This window comes from Carcharhinus amblyrhynchos, chromosome 24 (genome assembly GCF_965287045.1).
Source record: "Carcharhinus amblyrhynchos chromosome 24, sCarAmb.v2.hapA, whole genome shotgun sequence".
NCBI lineage: Eukaryota > Metazoa > Chordata > Chondrichthyes > Carcharhiniformes > Carcharhinidae > Carcharhinus > Carcharhinus amblyrhynchos.
The window spans coordinates 45,721,053-45,742,218 of NC_137347.1; the positions used below are offsets into that span (position 1 = coordinate 45,721,053).

The following is a 21,166-nucleotide window of genomic DNA, read 5'->3' on the forward strand; positions in this document are numbered from 1 at the left end:
GGTACACCCACTATGCTGTTAGGGATTTTGATCCAAATGATGATGAAGTAACAGCAGTACATTGTGAGGCAGCCAGGATCTCACACACACATCTTCAGGACACAACTAATGCAAGTGGGGCAATTCAAATAGCTTCAAAAGATTTGATAAAAATTCTGTCAGTTATCTGGCCAAAGTATTTTATAGAAGATTTAACAATAGGTTATATAAATTTATGTAACATACAGCTGAGCCACACAGATCAGACTCTTTGTTATCAATTAGTTAGTGTGAGTCATGTGTAACTACACTTAGGGGTTAAGGAAAAGGGAAGTATTCAGGCTTCCCACTGCCAAACATTGCAAAAACCCAGCTACAACTGAACCAGTTAAAGAGATGATCAAACTAGTGAACCTCACAATCCGACACATGTGGAAATGGTCATTTTGGTGAGGTAGCGAGGGAGGCCAACACTTGTCAAATATTTACCAAATCTTGTGGGAATATAACTTACAGTGAGAATAACATCATAAAATATAACTTAACGTGAAATTAACATCATAATTTAGTAAGAATATATTAGACTAAGAGTACAGGTGTTACTGATAGAAACCAAACTGATTGAAGAAATCAAAAAGCTAAACGAAAGGGTGGCGCAATGGCACGGTGGTTAGCACTGCTGCTTCACAGCGCCAGGGACCCTGGTTCGATTCCAGCCTTGAGTCACTGTGTGTATGGAGTCTGCGCGTTCTCCCTGTGTGTGTGTGTGGGTTTCCTCCAGGTGCTCTGGTTTCCTCCCACAGTCCAAAGACATGCAGGTTAGGTTGATCGGCCATGCTAAATTATCCCTTAGTGTCAGGGGGATTAAGACTGTAAATATGAGAGGTTATGGGGATGGTCCTGGGTGGGTAGTGCAGGCTTGATGGGCCAAACAGCCTCCCTCTGCACTTTGTTTCTATGATAAGGAACAATTTCAGTCAGTCTAACTAAACCTGCTTCAATTTATTCAGCAATGGGATGTTTTTATTGGAATGCTGGGTTATACACTGGCACACGCACATTAACTCCACACTATCTTACTGGGAAGACAGAGCTGGGATCTGAAAACTGGTTTCACTTCAGGTGTCACCCAGCACAAAACTGGAACCAGATTTATTTTTGTTGAAGCTTCCTGGTTTATCAGCAGATCAAAGCAGATTAACCTTTCACTGGCCTGAATGTACATCCACATTTTGGAAGTTACTATCCCACAATTCACAAGTCTGATGTTGAACTTTAGGAGTTTGAGAAGTGAATGAAAATACAAGTCTATTTACTGACCCACAATTTGCTTTAGATTTTTGGAGAAAGTATTTGCTGATTTTTATCCCATTTGCCCAGAAACATTAATCAGCTTGACATGTATTACGTTTTATGTTGCAGCTGTATAAGGTGCTGGTGAGGCCACACCTGGAGTTACTGTGTACAGTTTTGGTCTCCTTACTTGAGAAAGGATATACTGGCACTGGAGGGGGTGCAGAGGAGATTCACTCGGTTGATTCCGGAGTTGAGAGGGTTGGCTTATGAGGAGACACTGAGTAGACTGGGGCTATACTCATTGGAATTCAGAAGAATGAGGGGAGATCTAATAGAAACATATAAGATTATGAAGGGAATAGATAAGATAGAAGCAGGGAAGTTGTTTCCACTGGTGGGTGAAACTAGAACTAGGGGGTTTAGCCTCAAAATAAGGGGGAGCAGATTTAGGACTGAGTTGAGGAGGAACTTCTTCACCCAAAGGGTTGTGAATCTGTGGAATTCCCTGCCCAGTGAAGCAGTTGAGGCTACCTCAGTGAATGTTTTTAAGGCAAGGATAGATAGATTTTTGTACAGTAAAGGAATTAAGGGTTATGGTGAGCGGGTGGGTAAGTGGAGCTGAGTCCACAATAAGATCAGCCATGATCTTATTGAATAGTGGGGCAGGCTCGAGGGGCCAGATGGCGGAGCAGGCTGAGGGGACGGACGGTGGAGTAGGGTGGACAGGGCGGACGGCGGAGTAGGGTGGACGGGGCGGACGGTGGAGTAGGGTGGACGGGGCGGACGGTGGAGTAGGGTGGACGGGGCGGACGGTGGAGTAGGGTGGAGGGGGCGGACGGTGGAGTAGGGTGGACGGGGCGGACGGCGGAGTAGGGTGGACGGGGCGGACGGTGGAGTAGGGTGGACGGGGCGGACGGTGGAGTAGGGTGGACGGGGCGGACGGCGGAGTAGGGTGGACGGGGCGGACGGCGGAGTAGGGTGGACGGGGCGGACGGCGGAGTAGGGTGGACGGGGCGGACGGTGGAGTAGGGTGGACGGGGCGGACGGTGGAGTAGGGTGGACGGGGCGGACGGCGGAGTAGGGTGGACGGGGCGGACGGCGGAGTAGGGTGGACGGGGCAGACGGTGGAGTAGGGTGGACGGGGCAGACGGTGGAGTAGGGTGGACGGGGCAGACGGTGGAGTAGGGTGGACGGGGCAGACGGTGGAGTAGGGTGGACGGGGCGGACGGTGGAGTAGGGTGGACGGGGCAGACGGTGGAGTAGGGTGGACGGGGCAGACGGTGGAGTAGGGTGGACGGGGCAGACGGTGGAGTAGGGTGGACGGGGCGGACAGTGGAGTAGGGTGGACGGGGCGGACGGTGGAGTAGGGTGGACGGGGTGGACGGTGGAGCAGGCTGAGGGGGCGGACGGCGGAGTAGGGTGGACGGGGCGGACGGCGGAGTAGGGTGGACGGGGCAGACGGCGGAGTAGGGTGGACGGGGTGGACGGCGGAGTAGGGTGGACGGGGCGGACGGCGGAGCAGGCTGAGGGGGCGGACGGCCCACTCCTGCTCTAGTTCTGATGTTCTTTTGCTCTTATGTGACTCTGACGTCACTGCTTCTCCTGAAGCCACACAATCTCATTGAATAAATATTTTAAGATCCAATTTCTCAGTTATTCTCTTTAAAAGTGGAAGGATGTTCTTTTAAAAATAGCAATGATTTTTATTCTCCTCATTCTAAGCTGCTTTGATCCACACTCAGAATGGAAATCTAACTGGTTTCTGGATCTCTGGATGCCCCTCAGGCTTTATCTCCCCACTTCCAGATATTGATGCTAATGACGCCTCAATGAATTTAAATCAACTAAATTCCAAATGCTTTCTTAAATAATTCTTCCTGATCCATTCCAGTTACCGTGCTGATTAGAAAGAGAGAAGCATTCTATCACCTAAACCAAAATTCCAATTGGATCGGACAGCTCCAGAATATTTTGGAACATCCAAAAGTGCTATAGAAATGCAATTTTCTTTTATTCCAGGTTCTTGGTGTTCACTCACATCACAGATGCCGTTCAGCAACAGTTGGAAGGTGGTCAGGATTCTTGTTATATTGAGATTGTGAGGAAGATTCAGAGTCCAGATGGACTTTAGCAAGGCCTTTGACAAGGTACCGCATGGCAGGTTGTTGCGTAAGGTTAAATTTCATGGGATCCAGGATGAGGTATCTAAATGGATACAAAATTGACTTTTGTGAAGGTGGTTGTAGAGGGTTGTTTTTCAAACTGGAGGCCTGTGACCAGCGGTGTGCCTCAGGGATCAGTGCTGGGCCCACTGTTATTTGTCATTTATATTAATGGCTTGGATGAGAATATAGGGGGCATGGTTAGTAAGTTTGCAGATGACACCAAGATTGTTGGCATAGTGGACAGTGAAGAAAGTTATCTCCAATTGCAACGGGATCTTGATCAATTGGGCCAGTGGGCTGATGAATGGCAGATGGAGTTTAATTTAGATAAATGTGAGGTGATGCATTTTGGTAGATTGAACCAGGGCAGGACTTACTCAGTTAATGGTAGGGTGTTGGGGAGGGTTACAGAACAAAGAGTTCTTGGGGTACAGGTTCATAGCTCCTTGAAAGTGGAGTCACAGGTGGACAGAGTGGTGAAGAAGGCATTCAGCATGCTTGGTTTCATCAGTCAGAACATTGAATACAGGAGTTGGGACGTCTTGTTGAAGTTGTACAAGACATTGGTAAGGCCACACTTGGAATACTGTGTCAATTCTAGTCACCTTATTATAGAAAGAGTCCAGAAAAGATTTACTAGGATGCTACCAGGACTTGATGGATTGAGTTATAAGGAGAGGCTGGATAGACTGGGACTTTTTTCTCTGGGTGTAGAAGACTGAGGGGTGATCTTATAGAGGGGGATAAAATAATGAAGGACATAGATCAACTAGATAGTCAATATCTTTTCCCAAAAGTAGGGGAGTCTAAAACTAGAGGGCATAGGTTTAAGGTGAGAGGAGAGAGATACAAAAGTGTCCAGAGGAACAATATTTTTACACAGAGTGGTGAGTGTTTGGAACGAGCTGCCAGAGGCAGTAGTAGAGGTGGGTACAATTTTGTCTTTTAAAAAGCATTTAGACAGTTACATGGGTAAGATGGGTATAGAGGGATATGGGTCAAATGTGGGCAATTGGGATTAGTTTAGGAGTTTTAAAAAAAGGGCAGCATGGACAAATTAGGCCAAAGGGCCTGTTTCCATGCTGTAAACCTCTATGACTCTATGATTCTAGGTGATTATCTTCTTCAGTGTCCTGGGCTCCACACAGTTACTGAAACGATTGGTGCCTGAAAATACCTCCCTACACAGCTGCCCAGAACACCAGCTCAAGGAGAGAGAATTTCAATGTCCCATTGGAACCAGATTGAGCTACACTGGATTATAGCACAAACTCCAGAGATGCTGCAGTAACATAAACATGTTTAATGTATGTACAAAGTAGAAATATATGTTGATTTCATCATATTGCTAACCAGTTATCAATCAGTTTGATTGAAGCACCTACAGTGAAAAGATCTTTAACCTCTTCATGTCAATAATCTCAGAATACCAGCATGTTGCAGTTGGAAAATTAGCTCTTTTCTTCAGTCTGCTATTTCCTGATGGCTTTTTTTCCTTTTCTTTGATTAATTTTAATCCCATTAATTTCATTAACATTTCACAATTTCAAAGCTTTATGATAAACTTTGTTAAACCACCAGCAACAGATACAAAACACACGCCTGAACCTGCACAAAGGGATACGTTGTGTAAAATGGGACTGTATTTTCATCACAAATCATTTTCCTTTGACTGTGTTCACATGGCCTGATTTTCCCATTTAACCGACAATGTCCACTTTCCCGGAAATTCCCGTGGAATTCACTCCAAACTCACGTCACTAAAAATCATGCTGAAAAACTGTGGATTTTATCAAAGTTGTCTCACTCTTAACAGTCACCAAGAAAAAGTGTTACTATGTCTGTTATTTTATTCACAGTATCATAGAGGGGTCGGCTCACACCTCAAATTAAATCCAGTCATTATCGAGTCACATTGATGTACCTGTGACTTTGCCAGAGTCACCTGACAGATACGTTTTACATTGCCAAAAGTTTAAATGCAATCTAACAGAAACATTACCTCAAGATCCCAATTTCTACCATTCTGAACCCATCCCTCTGGGTCTGACTACTGGACTCCCTGGATAACAAATGGCTATGTATTACCTCCAATCATTTGACACATTTATTCAATCCTGTCTGGAGACAGCTCGTGTCAACATAACTGAAGTGAATCATCTGTGGAAATGTGAATTTAAAACAGATGTACAACAGGGATGGGCTCACCACTAAAATATACACCCATTTCTAAAAAATGGCAGGCTTTGGCACCCCATAATGCATTGTGTACACGGGCAAGGTCAAATTCTCAAGACTGAAACAACAATTTATGCTACGTGTGATCTAATCTCCCCCCAGCATTCTCCTGTACAAACCAGTGCCAAAGAGAAGCTCAGGTTGTCACAATTCCCCAGGTTAGAGCTCTGTGCTGCTTCACATACAGAGACAAACAAGGTCATCTAGACCTTGAATGTTTTAATTGAAAAGAAAGTTCTCTGAATTAGCTTTTCTGGCACAGATTTAACAGACAACGTATGACATTTTGAGCCTGGAACAAGGAGAATAGCAAATCAACTCACCTGAACTTTGTGAATCTTTTCTCTGCTTAGATGCTGGTTTGTCCCCTTCACTCTTTGATTTCTGTTTTTTGCGTCCTGACAATCTTAGCCAGCTCAGTGCCCTCCGCAAAGAACCTGCTTTTGACTTTTTCTTACTCTGCAAAACTGCCTCCAAGCCTGATAGGTCATCCATCACGTTATCGGGTGGCACAGCAGACTGCTTTACCTGTTCCCAAAGCTTATCGACTTGTAAAACTAAAACCCTCCTGGGTGTGCTCGACCACCGGCCAAACAGATAACAAGATAAAGCCCCGCAGGAACTTCAAGTAGTTTCCACATCGGAAGGTTTTCTGGAAGCATTAAATTCAGTCCCGGAGAACAGCAAAACCACTGAGCATTTTCTCACCAAAAAAGTATTTTAACATTCATTGAACAATTTATGACTTGCTTGACAGCTCATTGTGATCCTTTAATAAATCGAGCGTGGCCCAAGATTCAGTATAATCCTGTGCCCTGTATCCAACCTGTTCATCAACAAACTCCAGTCGAAGCTGAACATGAGAATATCAAAACAGCTGAAAAATGCAGCTTCACATTTGTCTTACTTTCTTCTCCAGTTCAAACTAAAGCATGGAATGTCAATGCAGTTTGCTGACTCACATTAATCCCACATCATCCTGTAAATGGAATGGTGGTTTTAACTCCACCCTGAAACCAGTAACCACGTCTGCTACAAGGCTGGAGGATTCTCCATATCATTGGTTCTCTCTTTTCCTTGGATATGCTGCAGGGTTGTGACACAGGAGAATGAGAGGTCCGGCAAGTTTCTCTGTTCTTCACCTAACCTTTCCCAGCCTCTGAAATGTTCCGGGACTGTCGGCCACTCCTCGCAATGGGAAGTACTAAGAAACACAGCCATGAAATCTGACACTCCTCCACTGTGAGTCTGTATAGATTCTACCCACCCTTTTTCTTTGAACAGAGAGGACAATAAAAGACAGGAGTTGCTAAAGCACACAGACTTTAGCAGCGAAATATTGTAACACTCAGTACTGGAGATAAGTGCTATATCTGGTTAATTATGTGTACAAGGTTGCTGCTACATACCTACATGGTTTTCCATAGCAGCACAGTTAACCTTTGCCCCGTCGAACAGCACCACTGTTGTCACATTAACACAGGATGAATTATTAGCAGAAACAGCTCTTAACTCCTTAACCAATACAAATCCTTCCTTTGTATTGTTATTGCTAAACTACCTTTTTTGTAAACCGCTGTAAAGTCCCAAGTCCTGTTCAATCTATGAATCCCCAGCTAGGAAAGGTATTCCTCAGTGTAAGCTGTATATATCATTGAGTCTTAGAGGGAATCAGGATGATTTCACTCAGTTCACTGGTTTGTACATTGTTCAGTGTGAGTGAGCGAGAGCCAGGTGTAACATTTCTTCTTCCTGTTTCCATCATCCCCGCCCCCCCTCCACCACCCCATCAAAGTGGACCACGCCTGAGTTTTGACATTCTCCCCAGATAAAGTGCTTGCCATTGCTGAAACATTTCACTAACAGTGCAGGGGTTCAGTTTAACAGCTAACTTCTCGTCACTATTAAATGGCATGATGCACAGTAATGTGAAAATGGAACGCTAACTGTGGGGGTAGTACTTTGCACAAAGTCCCCTTCAGGCGATCATTTTCAGTTCATAACTGATGTGAAGAAACTCATTATAAATGAGACTGAAGTCGGTTCATTGCATTAACAACCTTCACCAAACCATCTGGCTGCAAACATAGGAAAAGGCAGAGGCTGTTTTAACCCTCAGAGTTCCAATTATATCAAAGTTGGCCAACAACATAACTGCATCAGCCCACCTTTCACCATCTCACAGGATCGGATCAGATATCCATTTATATTCTGCCCAACTTCATATCAAAATAAACTGGTGATTGATCATGTAGAATATTCTGATAAAAATCTGACCAAAAAGATTTTATCATCAAGATGGTGCCATTTTATTACTTACTTTGGGGATTACTCCGCGTAAAGGGGACTCTGCGTAAAGGGGACCCTGTGTAAAGGGGACTCCGCCTAAAGGGGAACTCTCATCATTCAGGGAAAGTTAGCCATGTTGGAACGAAGTTCTTGGGTTTCGTTTCTGGTTCCACATCTTAACTGCCCTGAATGGGGGAAACACTTAAGGAAATCCCTGGGTCAACATGTGAAAAACTCCATCAGCATTCACACAGCAACATCAGGAGTGGCCACGAGACCCTTCAATCCAATACTCCATACAATCATGGCTGATTTATGCCAGCCCAAATTCCCCACAGCCTTTTATTCCTCAGACTATCAAATACTTATCCACCTCTACTTTAAATACTTCTAATCATTCAGCCTCCACGACCCTTTGGGACTGAGAATTCCAGAGATTTACCACCTTCAGTGAGAAGAAATTTCTACAAACCTCAGTTTTAAACGATTGGCCGTTTATCTTGTAGCTGCCCCCTTGTTCCAGATTCTCCCATGAGTGAAAACATCACACCATCCACTCTGTCAAACCCCCTCAAGATTTTATATATTTGAATAAGGTCACCTAAATTCCAAGGAATACAGACCCCAACTATCTAGTCTCTCTTGATAGGACAACCCGCTCATCCCAGGAATTATCTTGTATTTGGTTCGGATAAGTGATAGGTTTCACTTCAGGTATGATTAAAGTGACTAGGCAGCTTTTATCAAACAGAGATAATTTTTATGAATATAGTTGTGTTTAGAGAGAAAATTAGCCAGACTTTTATTAATTACAAACAGGAAACAAAACAACCCATTATAATGTATATTCTATAACAAATATATCCAATCAAAACCAAAACTTTCTTTTGACAAATCTTTTCCACAGATTTAACACAGCAAAGATTAATGCTCACGTGATACTGGAACTGAGTCCTTTGGTTGGAGAATTGAATCTCTGACCTCTCAGTCTTGTAACTTCTAGAAGCTGCCTGGACACACTCAGAACAGTTTGAAGTCAGGACAACTTCCCAGAACACCAGCAGGAGAGAGGTTCTAGGCAAGCCAACCACCAACAGCAGATTTTCCACTCCAGGAAGGCACGGTGGCACTGTGGTTTGCACTGCTGCCTCATAGCGACAGGGACCTGGGTTTGATGCCCGGTTTGAGTCATTATTTGTGCAGAATCTGCACATTCTCCCTGTGTCTGCATGGGTTTACTCTGGGTGCTCCAATTTCCTCCCACAGTCCAAGTTGTGCAGGCTAGGTTGATTGGCCATGCTCAACTGCCCCATAGTGTCAGGGGGATGAACAGGGTTATGGGGATAGGGCCTAGGTGGGATTGTTGTTGGTGCAGGCTCTATGGGCTGAATGGCCTCCTTCTGCATGGTAGACATTCTAAGAAGCCTCGCTTTCAGCTAACCAGCAGAATTTCCAATACCAGGGAGAGAGAGAGAAATGTTGCTTTCAGTCTGATGTCCACTAAAAAATTGCAATCAGCGGCCAAACAAAAAATGAAACCTTAAATTCACTAGGAAGGAAAAAAAACAGTCCAAAACACATGACCCACCAACCAGTCTTCCTCCTAATACAGGATCATAAAACTAATCCTGGAAAGTACCTGAGGTCCATAGTAAAAATGAACAAAACCCCATTTAAGCCATTGAAGTAGCAATAAAAGGACTTCTAGTAGACAGCCCAGCAACAATGAAAAAAAACTCCAAAAAGACCTGCTTACCACTGCAGAGGACATGATTTAAAAAACATTTCTTAAAGGCATCCTAGTGTCACATCTCCCCCCTTAAAAAAAATGAACCATCAACATTCAAAGATGGTTTCATTTTTCAAACCTTTTCAGTTTCACACTACTAGTACTCTACAATAAATATACATACACTTTATAAAATCAAACATGCAAATATAACAGTAATAAAACCTATTTCAGTCCTTGCCTTCCACCATCAAACATTCCTTCTTCCTTTTATCACATTTATGACAAAATGACTCATCTCCAATATTCTCCTTCAGTCTTTAATCCGGCTTTGATTGCAAAGCTAAACTCGGTTTGTTGTTAGGACAGCTCTGGGAATGTTCTCACAAAACCCAGCAGGATCAACAGGATAACACATGACATGTGTGTAGTCAGGGTTATCCAGAAAGGTTGTTTTATCTTTCTTGGTCAATGGCTTTATCTCCTCCTCTGTCAAACTGTTTGATTCCTTTGTCTGTTCTAGATCTGCATCCTCACTTTCTGCACGATCTTTGGTAAAGACACCATGATGACTAAAGGGGAGTCTAAAACTACAGGGCATCGGTTTAAGGTGAGAGGGGAGAGATACAAAAGGGTCCAGAGGGGCAATTTTTTTCACACATAGAGGGTGGTGAGTGTCTGGAATGAGCTGCCAGAGGTAGTAGTCAAGGCAGGTACAATTTTATCTTTTAAAAAACATTTACATAGTTACATGGATACAATGGGTATAGAGGGATATGGGCCAAATGCAGGCAATTAGAACTAGCTTAGGGGTTAAAAAAAAAAGGTGGCATGGACAAGTTTGACCGAAGGGCCTGTTCCCATGCTGTAAACCTCTATAATTCTATGACTCTATGTCAGAACCCATTTTGTGGGTATGCCGGCGTTGGACTGGTGTAAACACAGTAAAAAGTCTGACAACACCAGGTTTTAGTCCAACCGATTTATTTGATGATACTCACAAGCTTTCGGGGTTAGTCCCTTCGTCAGGTGAATGGAGAGTTCTGGCCTCAGACAGAGCATATAAAGCACAGACATGTCTAAACTGTCTGTGCTTTATATGCTCTGTCTGAGGCCAGAACTCTCCATTCACCTGACGAAGGGGCAAACCCCGAAAGCTTGTGAGTCTATTATCAAATAAATCGGTTGGACTAAAACCTGGCGTCGTCAGACTTTTTACTGTGAGAACCCATTTTAACCATGGTTCCACAGATCACTGTGACAGTCACACTGCTGCAAAGACCATCAGAATTCACTCAAACACCAGCTGTGCACAGCACAATTTCAGTTTTAAAGTTTATTTAATAGTGTCACAGGTAGGCTTAGATTAACACTGCAATGAAGTTACTGTGAAAATCTCCTGGGATTTCACTGGGCATTCATATCTCTGCACACCATACAGAATCATTATGCTAGTGGTTCAGTTTAGATGGTGGTACCATTTCAGCAAACAGTCTGATTTCAGGTTGTTGTCCTTCCTTTTGATCCACATTAGTACAATACTCCCACCCCTCATTCTCCTTTTCCGAGATCACACCTGACATTTGATTCATCCACACTTTCCTTCACACAGATCATGAGCTGTTTTTGACGGCCTCACAATTGATGTTCAGGCAATTTGAACAACTCAAGAACATGCTCCAAAACAATCAACTGGTCTTGTATCTGTCTCCACACCTGCTCAATTCCTTTGTTCACATCCTTGTCCATTAATTGGTTCTCCTTCTCCACCTCACCAGTTTTATATGATCAATTGAGACTTTCAGTTGCTGTATCTCAGACCGAGTAAACATCATCTTTTCCATCTGAACCAGTACCACCTTGAAAAGGTCATGTTTGCAAGGCTATTGTTTAATTGGAACAGCACTTTCTATAACTATCTCACTCCTAGTTAATTTTGTACTTCCCAGTATATTCCCACTTATCTGTCCAGAGTGAAATTAATAACTCTTTCAGGAGCTAATCAATCATTAATGTTGTGGAAAAGTGCACTTTGCTGTCCAGATGTGTTATTGCAGGAACTGGCACAGGAATTAGCTCAAATGGTAGAGTGCTTGCTTTGCATGTGAGGTAGTGGGATCGATGCCCACGTTCCCCACTCTGATTTTGGGCAGCACGGTAGCACAGTGGTTAGCATTGCTGCTTCACAGCTCCAGGGACCTGGGTTCGATTTCTGGCTTGGGTCACTGTTAGTATGGAGTTTGCACATTCTCCCCGTGTCTGCGTGGGTTTCCTCCGGGTGCTCCGGTTTCCTCCCACAGTCCAAAAATGTGCAGGATAGGTTGACTGGTCATGCTAAAATTGCCCCTTAGTGTCTTGAGATGAATAGGTTAGAGGGATTAGCGGGTAAATGCGTAGGGATATGGGGATAGGGCCTGGGTGGGATTGTGGTCAGTGCAGGCTTGATGGGCCAAATGGCCTCTTTCTGCACTGTAGGGTTTCTATGATTCGATGAGAAAGTGTTAGTTAGTGGAATATGTGGAGGGTTTAGACCTATCTCACGATGCAGAATAAATTTGAAAAGAGGAGGTAATTCTTGGAGTGGTAGAGAAATTTCCCATTGCAGGAGTTCAATTCACTTTAGGAAATTCTATAGCTGGATGTTAAATATTGATTATCCCTCGGGCGATAGAAGAACTGATCAAAACACAATCAATAGAAGTTATACAAAAAGAGCGCCTGGATTGTTTCCAGACTGTGTGATCAGCAGGACACAGACAGGAACAGGAAGAACCTAACGGCAAGAAGAGGATGCTGAATCTTTGTTGGCTGGATCTACTTTTGAAAAAATTACCCAGGAGGCAAAGGTTGGTGATGATGAGGCTGAGGTGTTTAGCTCATTGAATTTAGTGAAGTTTTAGCAGAAGAATCCAGAATTAAGTCAGACAGATTAATCTGAAATGATATACTTTTAACTAAACAGTTTTGGGGAGGTTGTTCTGTCAGACTGTTCTAATTGTATAACTTTAATCTTGTGTACTTATGTTTTTTTTACACTGTGGGCATAACAATGTCAATATATTACCCTCTACACCATGACATTTTATTTTCCACAATAACCTTGAAACACTTTATCAAATGCCTTCTTGAAATCTAAGTCCAGTACATCTACCTTTTACCCACAGTGTACATCATTTTCTCAAAAAACTGTAACAAATTGGTTAAACTCTCATAAAACCAAGTTGACTTAGTTTGATTATCCTGACCCTATATAAGTGCCCTGCACTCACATCTTTAATATCTTCTAACGTTTTTGCAATGATAAATGATGTTAAATTAACTGACCTGTAGTTTCCTGCTTTCTGCCTTGCTTCCTTTTTGAATAAATGAGGTTTTTTAATTAATTGTAGGGATGTGGGCATCGCCAGCTGGCCAGCATTTATTGCCCATCTGTGGTTGCCCTTAAAGGACTTTTGAGAGTCAACCACATTGCTGTGGTTCTGGAGTCACATGTAGGCCAGACCGGGTAAGGACGGCAGATTTCCTTCCCTAAAGGACACTAGTGAACCAGATGGATTTTTCTGACAATCGGCTATGGTTTCATGGTCATCAGTAGATTCTTAATTCCAGAGCCTTTGGCTTTGATCTTCATGTCGTCATTGGCTACAGGTATAATGCCGGAAGACTGGAGGATAGCAAATGTTGTCCCCTTGTTCAAGAAGGGGAGTAGAGACCATCCTGGGGATTATAGACCGGTGAGCCTTACTTCTGTTGTGGGCAAAGTTTTGGAAAGAATTATAAGGGATAGGATTTATAATCATCTAGAGGGAAATAAATTGATTAAGGACAGTCTGCACAGTTTTGTGAAGGGTAGGTTGTGCCTCACAAACCTTATCGAGTTTTTTGAAAAGGTGACCAAAGAGGTGGATAAGGGTAAGGCAGTTGACGTGGTGTATGTGGATTTTAGCAAAGCGTTTGATAAGGTTCCCCATGGTAGGCTATTGCATAAAATGCAGATGCATGGGATTGAGGGTGATTTAGCAGTTTGGATCAGGAATTGGCTAGCTGATAGAAGACAGAGGGTGGTGGTTGATGGGAAATATTCAACCTGGAGTTCAGTTACAAGTGGTGTATCGCAGGGATCTGTTTTGGGGCCACTGCTGTTGGTCGTTTTTATAAATGACCTAGTTAAGGGTGTAGAAGGATCGATTAGGAAATTTGCTGACGACACCAAAGTTGGACGAGTTGTAGACAGTGAGGATGGATGTTGCAGTTTGCAGAGGGACATAGATAAGCTGCAGAGCTGGGCCGAGAGGTGGCAAATGGAGTTTAATAAGGAAAAGTGGTGAGGTGATTCACTTTGGTAAGAGTAACAGGAGTACAGAATATTGAGCTAATGGAAGGACTCTAGTAGTGTTGACGAGCAGAGAGATCTCGGGGTACATGTACGTAGCTCCCTGCAAGTTGGCACCCAGGTTGAGAAGGTTGTTAAGAAGGCGTACGGTGTGTTAGCTTTTATTGGTAGAGGGATTGAATTTCAGAGCCATGAGGTCATGTTACAACTGTACAAAACTCTGGTGTGGCCGCACTTGGAGTATTGCGTACAGTTCTGGTCACCGCATTATAAGAAAGATGTGGAGGCATTGGAAAGGGTGCAGAGGAGGTTTACCAGGATGTTGCCTGGTATGGTGGGAAGGGCTTATGAGGAAAGGCTGAGGGACTTGAGGTTATTTTCATTGGAGAGAACAAGGTTACGAGGTGACCTGATTGAGGCATACAAGATGATCAAAGGATTGGATAGGGTGGACAGTGAGAGCCTTTTACCTCGGATGGTGATGGCTAACACAAGGGGACGTAGCTTTAAATTAAGGGGTGGTAATTATAGGACGGATGTCAGAGGTAGGTTCTTTACTCAGAGGGTAGTAAGGTCGTGGAATGCCCTGCCTGCAGCAGTTGTGGACTCGCCAACTTTAAGGGCGTTCAAATGGTCAGTGGATAGGCATATGGATAACATTGGAATAGTTTAGGTTAGAGGGTCATTAGATTGGTTCCACTGGTCGGCGCAACATCGAGGGCCGAAGGGCCTGTACTGCGCTGTAATGTTCTATGTTCTAGATATTTTTATTGAATTCAAATTCCAGCATCTGTCCTGGCAGGATTTGAACCCGGCTCCCTGGAACATAAACTGAGTTTCTGGATTAATAATCTAGTGATAATTCCACTAGGCCATCAAATCCCTGTTACATTGACTGGATACATTCATTATTTTCCAATCGAACGGAACTTTCCCTAAATCTGGGGAGTTTCATCAAAGCATCAATAGTCTCACCAGCCACTTATTTTAAGCCCCAAGGATGAGATCGACCTGGACTCTGGGGTTTGTCAGCCACAACTCCAGCAATTTACTCAGTTCCACTTCTGCAGTGATTGCAGTTTTCCTGAGTTCCTCTCTCCCTTCCATTTTCTGATTTACAGTGATTTCTGGGATGATACTTGTGTTATGAAAAACAATGTAAAGTATCTGTTCAGTTCAGCTGCCATCACATGATGTTCCATTATTAATTTCCCAAATTCACTTTCTATAGGAACAATGCTCACTTTGATAACTCTTTTTTCTTTTAAATATCTATCAAAACTCTTACTATCTTTATATTCCCAGCTAGCTTTCTCTCGTACTCTAATTTCCACCCCTCCATTAATCTTTTAGTCATTTTTTGCTGTTATTATTTTCTGTCGAATCTTCTGACCTCCCAATCATCCTTCCACAATTACACAGTGTAAGGGGGATGTGCAGGGGGAGGTTTTCACACAGAGAGTGGTGGGTGTCTGGAACGCGCCACCAGAGGAGGTGGTGGAAGCAGGAACATTAACATCCATCTGGACGGGTACATGAATGGGGAGGGAATAGAGGGATACAGACTGAGTAAGGACAGAAAGTTTTTTTAGTTTAGTTAGGGCTTCATGATGAGCACAGGCTTGGCGGGCCGAAGGGCCTGTTCCTGTGCTGTACTTTTCTTTGTTCTTTGTTCTATGTGGGTTTTTTAAATTTTTAAGTTTGATACAATTTTAATTTCTTTTAGTTAACCATGAATGGAGGATCCTTCTCTTGGGATTTTTCTTTCTTGTTGGAATATGTCAATACTGTGTGTTCTGAAATATCCCTTTAAATCTCTGTTGACATAACCCTAAACTTAATTTACTAGTTCATTTTAGCTAGCTCCATTTTCATGCTCTCATAATTGCTCTTATTTAATTTTAAGATACTAATCTTGGACACACTCTTCTCTCCTTCAAACTGAATATAAAATTCAATCCTATTATGATCACTGCTATATCGGGGTGCATTCACTATCAGCTTCTCAATTCATCCTATCTCATCACACATTACAAAGTCTAGCATTGCCTGCTCTCTGATTGGCTCCAGAATATGTCGTTCTAAGAAACATAGAAAACAGGAGCAGGAATAGCCTATAGCTATAGAACCCCTTGGTTAGGCCACATTTGGAGCATAGCACACAGTTCTGATTGCCGCACTACCAGAAGGATGTGGAAGCTTTGGAGAGAGTGTAAAGAAGGTTCATCAAGACGTTGCCTGGTTTCTAGAGTGTTGGCTATGAGGAGAGGTTGAATGAACCAGGTTTGAGAATAGAAGGATACACTAAGGGGAGAAGGTTTTATCTTGAGTTTAATTAGGGATCATAATTGGCACAAGCTTGGAGGGTCAAAGGGCCAGTTCCTGTGCTGTCCTTTTGTTTGTTCTTTGTTCAGCTCTTGGATCCTGATCTGCTATTCGATCATATCTGATTTTTTATCTCAGTGCCAGACTGCCGCTCTCCCTCCACTTGATGCCTTTAGAGTTGAAAAATTATTTCCTTCTTAAATCTATTCAGTGATTGGCCTCCACAGCTTTCTGTGGTCAAGAATTCCAGAGGTTCACCACCCTCTGAGTGAAGAAATTTCTCTTCACCTCAGTTCTAAATGAGCTACCCCGTATCTTAAGACTGTGAACCCCTTCCCCCCACACACCCCCCCCCCACCATCCCCATCATGAGAAATTATCTTGTAAACATTCTATGAATTTCTCACAAACGCTACCTTTGTCTGACTGATTGTCTCAGTCCATCTGTAGATTAATATCCCCGATGATTATTGTGTACCTTTTGGACAAGCTGCCATTATTTCTTCCTACAGCCTCCCAGCTGGGCAATGATAGGGGGCCTGTACTCCCAAAGTGAGTTCCTGCCTTTATCATTTCTCATCTCTACCCAAACCCTGGCTACATTTAAAATAAGTCTACTTACCCGTACAACTTCGCTGCAGTGAAGCTCATCTGCTGGCGAAAGATTCACACTGAAATCAAAGTAAATTCCACAGAGAAACAAGTTTTTGCAACCAGTGAAACTTACAAAATGACACAAAAATAAAATGTGTCTGAAGATCATTTCACTTTAAAATGAAACTGCAAAGATGTTGGTCAAAGTTCATGAGAGCATCAGGGGAACATTATAAAGTCCCCAACAAAAGAACCACATCATCTGGGACTTGTAAAATGCAGGCAAAAATAGCTAAAGGAGTAGATACAATTTTTTACATCAATAGAGCAAGACATGTCGTTTGAGGAGCAGTTGAGGATTCTGGCCCTGGAATTTAGAAGAATGAGGGGGGGATCTTATTGAAACTTACAGGATACCGTGAGGCCCTGGATAGAGTGGACATGGAGAGGATGTTTCCACTAGGAGGTAAAACTAGAACCAGAGGGTGCAATCTCAGGCTAAAGGGACCATCCTTTAAAACAGAGATAAGGAGGAATTTCTTCAGCCAGACAGTGGGGAATCTGTGGAACTCTTTGCCGCAGAAGGCTGTGGAGGCCGGGTCACTGAGTGTCTTTAAGACAGAGATGATTGATTAATAAGCAAATCAGGGGTTATGGGGGAAAGGCAGAAGAATAGAGATGAGAAAAATATCAGTCATGACTGAATGGGGGAGCAGACTCAATGGGCCAAGTGGCCTAATCCTGCTCCTGTGTCTTATGGTCTTATATACAGGCTGAAGAACTTAGGGTGGCCACATTTTCCCGTCTGTGTTAGGAACTCACTGGAGGAATTTAGAATCAATGTTTGTTTCAAAGTGAGAACTTTGGAAACAGCCACAATTGTGAGTCACAGTCTTGTTAAAAAGTATTGGATTAGTTCAGCTCTAACCTGGTCACCATATCAATACCTACAGCGGCAGAGCACTGACACTTGGGTGAGGTCCTGAAGGAGAACAAATGCCCATTGATTTGTGGTGTCAAAGATACAACCATAGGATCGAAAGAGGGAGAAATGTAGGCAAATTGTGTCCCATTGTCAGATCATATTAGTCCTCACACCCTGAATTAAATGATAGCTAGTCCTACTGTCCTTTAAATATAATTCCGAGAAAAGTCTCTGAACTGAAAAATAAAATCTTCCACTGAAATTACATCAAGATCCAAAAATGTGACATTGAATTCCTCACTCCTCATTGTGATTGAGAATAAGATGCCGTCACCTCCTGGCTATTCATGAAATGTTTAAAAATAGTTGGCACCATTGCCCAAAATGCATTTCCAAAGTAGTTTATTGTGTAAATCAGATCAGAATGTTTCAACGTTCTTTGTACAATTTGTTTACATTGTGTGGTCGGGTTAATCATCTGCCAAGTGATACAGCAGTAGAAAGACTTGCATTTCTATAGCACCTTCTACAACCTTAGGCTGCTCAAAACACAACAAATTCAGGACTTTGGAAATGTAATCAATGTCATAACGTCAAAAATGTGGCAGCCAGTCAGTTCACAGCAAAATCTCACAAACCCCAAATGATAATCAACATTCAGTGATGGTGTTAATGAAGAAATATTAACCAGCACTCTATTCTTCATTTAGTTGTGACCATAGGAGGATTTGTGCCTGCCTGAGACAGAAGTTGGGTTCCTCAGATTAACATCCCATCCAAAAAAAAGGCTCCTCCACACATTCAGCCTTTGGATCCCCAGCTGCAAGCTGGTACCCCAGAGGAAACACTTCTCAAATCGTCTTCCAAATGGAATGGTATCCATAAAAACTGTGGAGTCCATCAGGAGGTAATTATTTGGATTGTAATAAAAAGAAAAACGTTCTGGAAAAACTGAGCAGGTCCGGCATCCTCTGGGGAGAGGGAAACAGAATTAATAGCCCCTGTCCAACATGAGAGCTTGGAACTAAAGTGACACAGAGATGCGATGGGTTTTTTGCTGTTGTAAGAGGGAAGATGGTCAGATGGAGCAAGATAGAAGGGCAGGGTTAGGTTGGGGGACAGCAGAGATTTAATTACAAAGTGAAATGGAACAAGAGGCAAAGGAAGTGGGAATGGTTGTGGTAAAAGAACAAAACCTTGAAGCTGAATCAGTGTTAAAGTCCAACAGCATCTGAAAGCAAAACATTAGAACAAGATACCAGCACTGGGGACAATTCCAAACCAGAGATCAAAATTCACAGTCTACATTGTCAAACTCAATGTTCAGTCTGGGTGGCTGTAAAGTGCCCAATTGGAAGATGAGGTGCCATGCCTCCAGTTTGCGTTGGGCTTCACTGGAACATTGCAACAGACCAAGGACAGAAACATGAGCATCAGAGCAAGCTGGTGAATTGAGATAGCAAGTGACAGGAAGGGTGGGGTCATACTTGTTCCACAAAGCAATCACCCAGTCTGTGTTTGGTCTCCCCAGTTCAGAGCTGACTGCAGTGAGCAGCAATACAGTAAACCAAATTAAAAGGAGTACAAGTAAATTACTGCTTCACCTGGAAGGAGTGTTTGGGACCTTGAACAGGGGGTGGTAAAGGTGCAAGTGTTACAGGGGAAGGTACCAGTGGAAGAGGATAGGGTGTTGGGGATGATAGAGGAGAACCAGGATATCACAGAGGGAATGGTTCCAAGAATGCAGAACGGGGAGAGGAGAAGTATTTGATGGTGAATTTGAATATGGAGGAATGGGAAGTGAGGACAGTAGAACCCCTCTCGTTATTTTGGATGGATGGGAAAGGCTGAAGGTGGGAGCGTGGGAAATGGGTTCAATACAACTGAGGTCCCTGTCACAGTGGCAGGCGGAACCTCAGCTTTGGAAAAAGCAAAGCATGCCAGGAGTGCCACTGTGGAAGGAAGCATCATCAGAACAATGTGACGGACTCAGAGTAACTGGGAGAATGGAAAGGAGTTTGATTGGAAAAGGGGTCAGGAGGTGTAATGGAGAAGGCTGTGGGAGTCGATGGGTTTGTAACAAATATTAGAGAACAGTCTATCATCACAAATGGAGGCAGAGAAGTCACGGAAAGGGAGGGAAGTGTAAGTATAACAATATGAAGGTAAAAGAATGGAAGAAATTAGAAGCAAAATTGGTGAATTTTTCCAGGTTCAGATGAGAACAGTGATCAATGTAATGGAGAAAGAATTGTGGGACAGAGCCTGAGTGGGACTGGAGCAAGAAATATTCCACATCTGGGTAAGATGTTCTTTTGGAGAATAGGTGCAGACTCAATGGGCCAAATGGCCTTACTTATCACTGTAAGGATCTATGGTATTATAGACAGGCATGAACAAGACCAATGTGGGTGCTTAGAGTCGCTGTCTCCACCCTTCCAGCAGTGAGACAGGGGTTCTTGTTACTAAGTAAGATGAGAATTGCCCATCATTGTGTAGGTACAAACCTTGTTGAACATGAAGGATGGCGGCAGGAACAACAAGAACATTTCGTTTTTGATCATTTCTTCCAGCTCTTTCCACCACTTGCTGATATTCCGACATTGACAGGATGTGAGAGCAACCAAGGTGTGAAATATTTGCAACCCTAAGGAGTTTATCACTAAGATAAGGTCAAGGTGGGTAACTTTAAATAAACTACATACAGCTATTATGAAGACACATTTTATAAAAATGACTTCATTAGGGGCATAGTGGTGTAGTGGTTAGCACTGCTGCCTCACAGCACAAGGACCCAGGCTCAATTCCACCCTTGGGTGACTGTGTGGAGTTTGCGCGTTCTCCCCATGTCTGCGTGGGTTTAGCGGGGTAAGTGTGTGAGGTTATGGGGGTAGGGCCTGGGTAGGTAGGATAGTTGTCGGTGCAGGCTCGATGGGCCAAATGGCCTCCTGTAGGGATTCTATGAATTTACAGGATGGAAATCAACAATTGAATTTTTAAAAAGACTAAAGACACAATCAAATGACTTAAAAACAAAGTTAAAGATGGCTACACGTTTGTATCATTGTGCTTTCTACATTCTGAAGCCATTGCAATGGAAGCGAATTTTCTCATCCCGTCTGCCATGGCAACCACAGTGGGCGGGGCAGACCATGCAAAGGTCTATTGATCTCGAGTGGGATTTTCTGGTGTTGTGACGATCCCGGTTGGAAAATCCCACCTTCCCTGTCTGCAAAAGCCCATGCCCTGAGGGAATGTGAATGAACTATAATTTCTGCCCCATTCACAGGATA

At 43.3% G+C, this 21,166-nt stretch overlaps 1 long non-coding RNA gene across 1 annotated transcript; it reads left to right on the plus strand.

Moving 5' to 3' along the window:
- The first annotated feature begins 5,979 nt into the window (after positions 1-5,979).
- Positions 5,980-20,551, plus strand: LOC145357880 (uncharacterized). Its single transcript, XR_013889382.1, has 4 exons — positions 5,980-6,920; positions 10,220-10,306; positions 18,584-18,780; positions 20,447-20,551. It is a non-coding gene; the product is annotated as an uncharacterized LOC145357880 (long non-coding RNA).
- The last annotated feature ends 615 nt before the right edge of the window (positions 20,552-21,166 follow it).